Raw genomic sequence first — 7,051 nt, 5'->3', positions numbered from 1 at the left:
AGTAAAACCCAAGGCTTTGTTTAGGCTCCTTTGTCAGGTCGCTTCAGAAGACTGTGGCTGCAGAATGGCATACGAGTAAGAATCATCCTTGGTGAGCCAAGCAGGACTTCTCTGTTCTCTTCACTTGCATGGACAGTGAGCAAAGAGAAGCTCCTTTTCCCTGAGTGCACAATCTGAGGTATGGCATTGCAGGACATGCTTTGAGGACACACTTTGGTTCCCTCCAGCAAAGCAGAAACCAGCTGTGCTGTTACACTGCTTGACGGCAAGGCTGTGGAAACCCTTACTAAGGACAGTGGAAATGCAAGAACTTAGTGATGGCTTGGGGCCAAGGTAGAACTTTACAGGCTGGGTGAGTGGACAGCTGGATGGGTGAATGGCTGGTTGAATGGCCGGGCTCGGAGCGCAGTGGTTAAGGGGTTGCATTCTGACCAGCAGAGTCCCAGGGATCCACCTTGTTTAACATCTTTATCAATGAGTTGAAGGAGATAGAGTCCACCAAGTCACAGGGAGACAAGAGCTGTGCCAAACCAGAGTGAGCCCTGGTGCAGAAAGTCCTCAGCTGGCTCTGTCTGGGCTGGGATGTCTTCTAGCAGGTTCAGAGAAACAGGTTAGAGGGGATCTCTGGAGGTTTCTAGTCCAAGCCCTGTTCAAAGCAGGGACAACTCCAAAGTTAGATCAGGTTGCTCAGGACCTTGTCCAGTCAAGTGTTGAAACATTCCAGTGATGGACATTCAATAACCTTTGGGCACCTGCCCCATGTTCAGTCACTCTGTGAGGATGTTTTTTCTTACACACAACAGGACATTTCCTTGTCGTATTTGTGGCCGTTGCCTCTTGAAAAGAGACTGGCCCTGTTTTCCCTGCAACCCAGCTTTGGGTTGGGGGAGGCAGCAATTGGATGTGTCATTTGTCTTCTCAGGGCAGCATAAACGCATTAACTGGCATGTCGTGTGCTCCAGCCCTCTGCAATTTTTGTAGCCCTCCGTTAGACTTGCTCCATTTATTTGAGATTTCTTTGTACTGGGGGATTCAAAGGTGGGCACAGTGCTCCAGACGTTGTCTCAGAGTTCTCAGTAGAGGCAATAACCACTCCTCCTGACCAGCTGGCAATGCTCTTGCTAATACAGCCCAGAATGGTTTTAACCTTCAACAGCTGAAGAGCACACATAAATATAAGTTCAACTTGCTGTCCAGCAAAAGCCAGATCTTTTTTTTTCTGTGGATCCCCCTGCCAGCCACTTCCCAGCATGTATGTCATGGTACAAAGGGTTGTCCCAAATGCAGAATTTTGCGTTTGTCATTGTTGAACCTCATGAGGTTCCCGTAGGCCCGTTCCTCTAGCCTGACAAGGCCCTTCTAAATGACAACCTTGTCCTTCACTTTGAGCCACCAATTTGGTGTCACCTGCAGACTTGTTAAGTTGCTTTCTGTCCTGTTGTCCAGGCCACTGGTGGACACAATATCGACCCCTGAGGAACACTGTATGTAACTAGCCACCAATTATTCTTAATCATTGAGCCAAACAGCTCAGACAGTTTTTCGGCCACTTGCAGGTAGTTCATCCATCCCTTCCACATCTCCCCTGTTTCTGTATGAAAAATCTGTACGAAAGCCCATTAAAGATCTTACTAAAGCAAGAAAAACAACATGCTTTGCTCTCCCTTTGTCCACAGAACCAGTGTTGACTGTTGACACAGAAAGCACACGGGTTAGTCAGGCACGGCTTGCCCTTGGTAAATCTGTGCTAAATATTCCCAACCACCTCCTTGTCCTATGCCTGGAGAAAAGGCCTCCTACTGTAGTCAGCCTGGAGCTGCTCAAGGTCCAGAATTGATCGTTGGCAGTGCGTCTCCACCAGAAGACGTGAGGCTGTGGAAGAAAGAACCAATGCAGCTGTAATGGAGCTCTTCCATTCAGCTCTTCCATTCAGCTCTTCCATCCAGGACTTCTCCGTGGTGTAGGTGTGTACTCAAGAGACACCCGTGGCAGAGCTGGTGTTTGAACCCACTTCTCCAAGCCTTGATTCAACAGGCACCGTTGGGTAACAATCATGACTTTCACCAAAGTCAACAATCCTCCAGGGAGATGAGAGTCTGCCTGAGAAGAATGGCTCGCAAGAAGAAAGCTTTGATGAGAAACACAGAATGAGCCCAGCTAACAAAGGATTAATTGCTACTATCACAAAAAAAAACAAACAAACCAAACCCAACAACAACCAAACAAACTAAAAAAGTCTGTTGATTCCTGTAGCTGAGATTTGTGTACTGCCATAAACTCAAGATAAGAATCATTGTTGCATACAGCCATGGACATTGTGTGGGTTTCTATCTATGCAACAGTCATAAGTTTAAAAAATTTATTGATTTTATAATTAAGGAACTCTGCAATACATAAAGTTAAAAGCCATGCAAACATATACACAGAGACCACATAAAGATAAACAAACATTTAGATTTAACACAACATAAGTGCAATAATCACCCATAAATGTAGTAATCGCCAACTGTTTAATATAGATCAGTAGCAAACAAAAGAATAGATGGAATGGAAATTATTATTTGTACTAGAGGAGCTGCAGAGGCCACAGCCAAGATCACATCTCTGTTATGCCAGGCAGCACCCACATACATAATGAGAGACAGCCCTTAATGCAAACAGCTCCAAAACTAAGCCCAAACTCCAGAAGAGAAGTAGTGGAAGCAGAAATACGCTCCCACCTCAAGGTCAGCAGGCTGTCAGGGCAAAGCCAAGACCTCCTAATGCTCAGATCCATCTCCACCACACGGCATGTGAATGAGATTAAACTGGCAGTTGGTTTTATTTCAGGGATATAATAAAGTTGTCAAGGAAAATAATGTAATTTATTCCTGAGCAGTTTTGGCGATTGTAGAAGTACTTTTTCAGCCTGGGACTGTGGGAGACATGACCGCCCAGGTGCAGGGACATCAGTGTGTGGGGAGAGACTCTCCATCTTCCCTTCAATGCTTTTCTGCTCTTTAAAAAACACAAAATGTTCACTGAGCAGGAACTGTGAACAAGGTGTCCCAGCAAGAAGCTCACAAGGTCGTTTTTCTTCTGCTACATCAGTCACAGGGTAGGATTAATCTCATTTATTAACTGGAGATGTTTATATTTAAGCTACTCACCTCAGAGCCTCCTTTGACGATGAGCAAAACAAACAAACAAACAAACAAGAGTCCTTTTTAGCCTGTTGGGGAATGTTCAGACATTTTAACCAAGGTATGACAGCCCCTGAGTGTCGGATGGCTGCAGCGGGGTGCTGCCTGAGCTGGGTGCCAGGGGTGACCATCTGTAGGTGTCCCAAACTCTCTCTCTTCCCAGCCGCAGCAGGGATTTGGAGATCTCTCTCCCACCTGCCAGGGGAGCACCACAGGGGGATGGAGAGTAGGACAGACTTGGCCTCCGTCACCATTTTCTTCCTTTGACCCTTCTTTCTGCTGCATGGTAGATCTTCTCTGCAAGATGCTGAATGTTGCACCTTTAGCACGATCCTCTGATGAGCCTTTCATGGTTTCTCAAGCTCCTTGAAAATAATTTATCACCTTAAATTACTGCAGCATCTTAAAGCCACAAGCAAAATCTACCCCCTACTCTAGGGAGGGCTGTGATCCCAGAACGTGCAGATTATATCGAGTTTCATGTTGTCTAATTCCCCCAACAATGGATAGATTTTTCAGAAATAAAGACAACTCCTGTAGCTATTTTAATGAAATGTTAAAAGCCCTTGATTAAAGAGCCACAAATCACTGAGAGGCCTTTAAATCTCTATAATGTTTTATAGCTTGGCATATACCATTTGCAGTCGCGTGTTCATTTGGCTGAAGTGGCAAGAGACAGGTACCTCCACATACTGGCCATCAGCTGTTGATGTCCTACAAGATAAAGGATAACAGGGGATGAACGAAAGCAACAAGTAAATTGGGCTAATAAGAAGGTACTGGCAGGACAACCCCTGAGGATTGGAGCATGCATCCTGGAAGAAATGGTATTTTTCTGTCCTGGTATGGCAAGTGTAGCATGGGGGAGGCTGTACAGATTAATATCTGGGTTTAGCTCTGTGTGTGCGGCTTTATCCTGTTCCATTCTGTGACTCCTGTGGTGGGTGGAGGCAGGGCTGTGGTATCTGCAGGGCTGATGATGCTGCCCACAGTCTTGCATGGTCCAGACTTGCTGCCCTAGAGAAGACCCTCATCGAATTCCCTCTGCTGCGATGCAGCAGTGAGCTCCTGTACCAAAGTGCTTCCAGTCTCAGCAAGCACAGCGGACCCTGGGCTGGAGCAGAGCATGGATGCAGAGCATCCAGGGTAGGTCCTTATTCAATGAGGAGCCCACCCGAGGCTCCCCATGGCCGCGGCTCTTTCACTTAAGGCCCGACTGATGCTGTTGAACCTCTCCTGTTGATTTAGCCTGCCATGAGCCTATTCCTGATGCTCTGGGATGCAGGTGGGAGATGGGCAAAGATGTAAAAATCCTCTCCGGGCATGACGACTGACACATCCAGGATGAGGTCCTGCTATGTGCAGTGCAGCATATCTCTCCTGTGCCAGAACACTGGGTCAGGGACGTGCCAGGAAAACGCTTGCAAAATATAATTCTGTTTTGGAAACCCCTAAAAAACCTCATGCCCAGTCTATCAGAGCGTGAAAGGCTGCTCTTTGCACCAGTCGAATGGATGAAGCAGGGCTTACCTCTTCTGCTGATCCTGTGCTGCAGGTGAATTTAATACAATGTCTCAAAATGTGGCAAGGAATTTAATTATTTGGAAATGATGTGAAGGAAGGGAGGGTCAAACCCGCTGGATAATTTATTCATTACTAATATTTCCAGCGGCTGTAATTGAGGTGCTCTTTTAATTGTCCAAGCCACTCCAAAAAACAGATTTTCTAATAATGGCTTCGAAAGCAACTGTCAGTCAGCTGTGTAAACCTCCATCAAAGTTGGCTTTTGACTGGCTGATGGTATCACCCACTGCCTTGACTTTATTTTAGCTTATTAAAATTGATCCTAAATAAACCTGATATGCCCCAAACTATTTTCCTTAAATTAATTTGAATGCAATTTGTTCTCAGCTAGATTTGCTGCCATGTTGAATCTTGCAATGCAAACACAAGTTTGTTGGGTCACTCTAATTAATTTGATTTTCTATCTCAGCCCTCCTACCCATCACCAGCACTAAATGGAATTATTTAGAAATAACAGAGATAATGCTGGCAAAATAATATGCCGTGACAAGACCAAGCCTTGCTTCTTTAGGAGGAAAAAAAAATAATACACAACATGTTGAGGTGGTTTATTTTTGATTAAATGCTTCTGCTTTGCCTCGGCATTTATCTTTCGGAGACAGCTCCAGATCAGACAAAATGCATCACTCCATTAACATTATCTCTCTGTACATTTGAGAGGGGCTCCTGGGATAATAAAGGGTTACAACAGGCATGGCCGGATTACACCTCCAGTGGCTTTTATTTCTTCAGTGGGGATTTGCACAAAAGGTGTTAGGAGGTGGAAAGGGAGGGGGGAGGGATGCTGCTGCCAAGTTGCTTGGGTGAGAAGTCAAATGGCTTCAAAGAGACGGAGTGGAGCTATTTAATTCAAAGGCCCGAATGGAGACATCGGTGCCAGGAGCTGTACAAAATGACCCGGGTTTAAAGAGATAATGTTGGGTCGTTTTATCCAAAGGCCTTGACTGAAGTGCTGAGCAATTTCACAACGCGAGATAGCCCCTGCATCTGGAGAGCTTTGTCTGGGGGTGGTGGTGGGAAGAGAAACGGGAATGAAGTAGGTGTCGCAGACGATCCAAAACACAGGAGGAATTTCAGGTGAGCAGACTCCTGAAAGGGGCACGTGGTAGTTTGGGAGAGTGGTGGAAGGTAACCAAAAAAATCAGGGGTGCAAGAAAAATCAGTCGTACCCCTTTATGCTGCAGGATAAAGGAGATCTTCCCACGAAGTTGAAAAGTGGAGAAAGGAGAGAGGTGGAGATTTCAGCATGAGTCAAAACCAAAAATAATACTGGTGATGGGAACATCCACAGGAGTAACACAGAGAGTGCAAGGGTGTTCCCCTATAGAACAGAAGCCCCTTGTCCCAAATTTTGCTTATGCCAGCATGGGTGTGGCTCCAAGCATCCTCAGTGGCCATGGTCAAGGGCTGAATTTCAGTCTTCACAGGCTATTTTCCTGATCTGCTTGGCAATTTGTTTAGGCTCAGAGGTGGAAGGAGGTAAAAAAAAAATGTTTTTTGAAAGCAAAAAGTTAGTATTTGTAGTCTTGAGGTGTTGCACTTGTAGCACGGCAAAGGGGTCACAGCTCTTCAAAGCTGCCCTCCAGTGCAGCCTGTTTTTCAGCACAGAGGAACCCACCCAGCACGGGATAACAAGAAAGCAAATCATCGCTGTTTTGTATAGGTCCTACCAGTAAACAAAGTGGAGAAGGCAGCTGTCCTGTTTTTATACAGGCATATATATATATATATTTTGAAGCTTTTAAGAAGGGCTTGTTCAGTGTTACAGAGAGGACACGCTCCTGTGATTATGGGAGCATATAAGGGGTGTTTTATAAAGGACCTAAACAGCATCACTCTGTCTGTAAACCCAAGGTACTGGAGTGACCGTGTCCCCACTATTTAACAAGTGACACCCTTCGTTGGGGAAACGGCTTTTGCTTCCCCTTCCTGTTTCTCTTTCTTCAGCCGCCCTGCTCCACTCCCCCCCATTTTCTGTCATTTCTCCTTCTGTTCTTCCTTTCTGATACCATGGTGATGAAGCTGACATATAAGAATAGCTATTCTTCACTGGGGTTCCCGCAACATCCCGAAATGAGCTTATGCTTCTCCCCCTCTCTGTCTCCCACGTTCACTAAGTGGGTAACTCTGTGTGCTGCCAACCCCACATGCTAAAAAATATGGGCTAGCCTTCCCTCTCTCCCTCCTATTTCCATGCAACTGACTTCAAATTCCTGAGTTGCAACAAAAAAAATTTATAAATGTTGGGCTTGGTTTGCTTTTTTTTTTTTTTTTTTTTTTTTCCC

Source organism: Athene cunicularia, assembly GCF_003259725.1.
Source record: "Athene cunicularia isolate RWA chromosome 1 unlocalized genomic scaffold, athCun1 chr1_part2, whole genome shotgun sequence".
Lineage (NCBI taxonomy): Eukaryota > Metazoa > Chordata > Aves > Strigiformes > Strigidae > Athene > Athene cunicularia.
The sequence above is the reverse complement of the archived record's forward strand: the minus strand, read 5'-3'. Positions refer to the sequence as shown.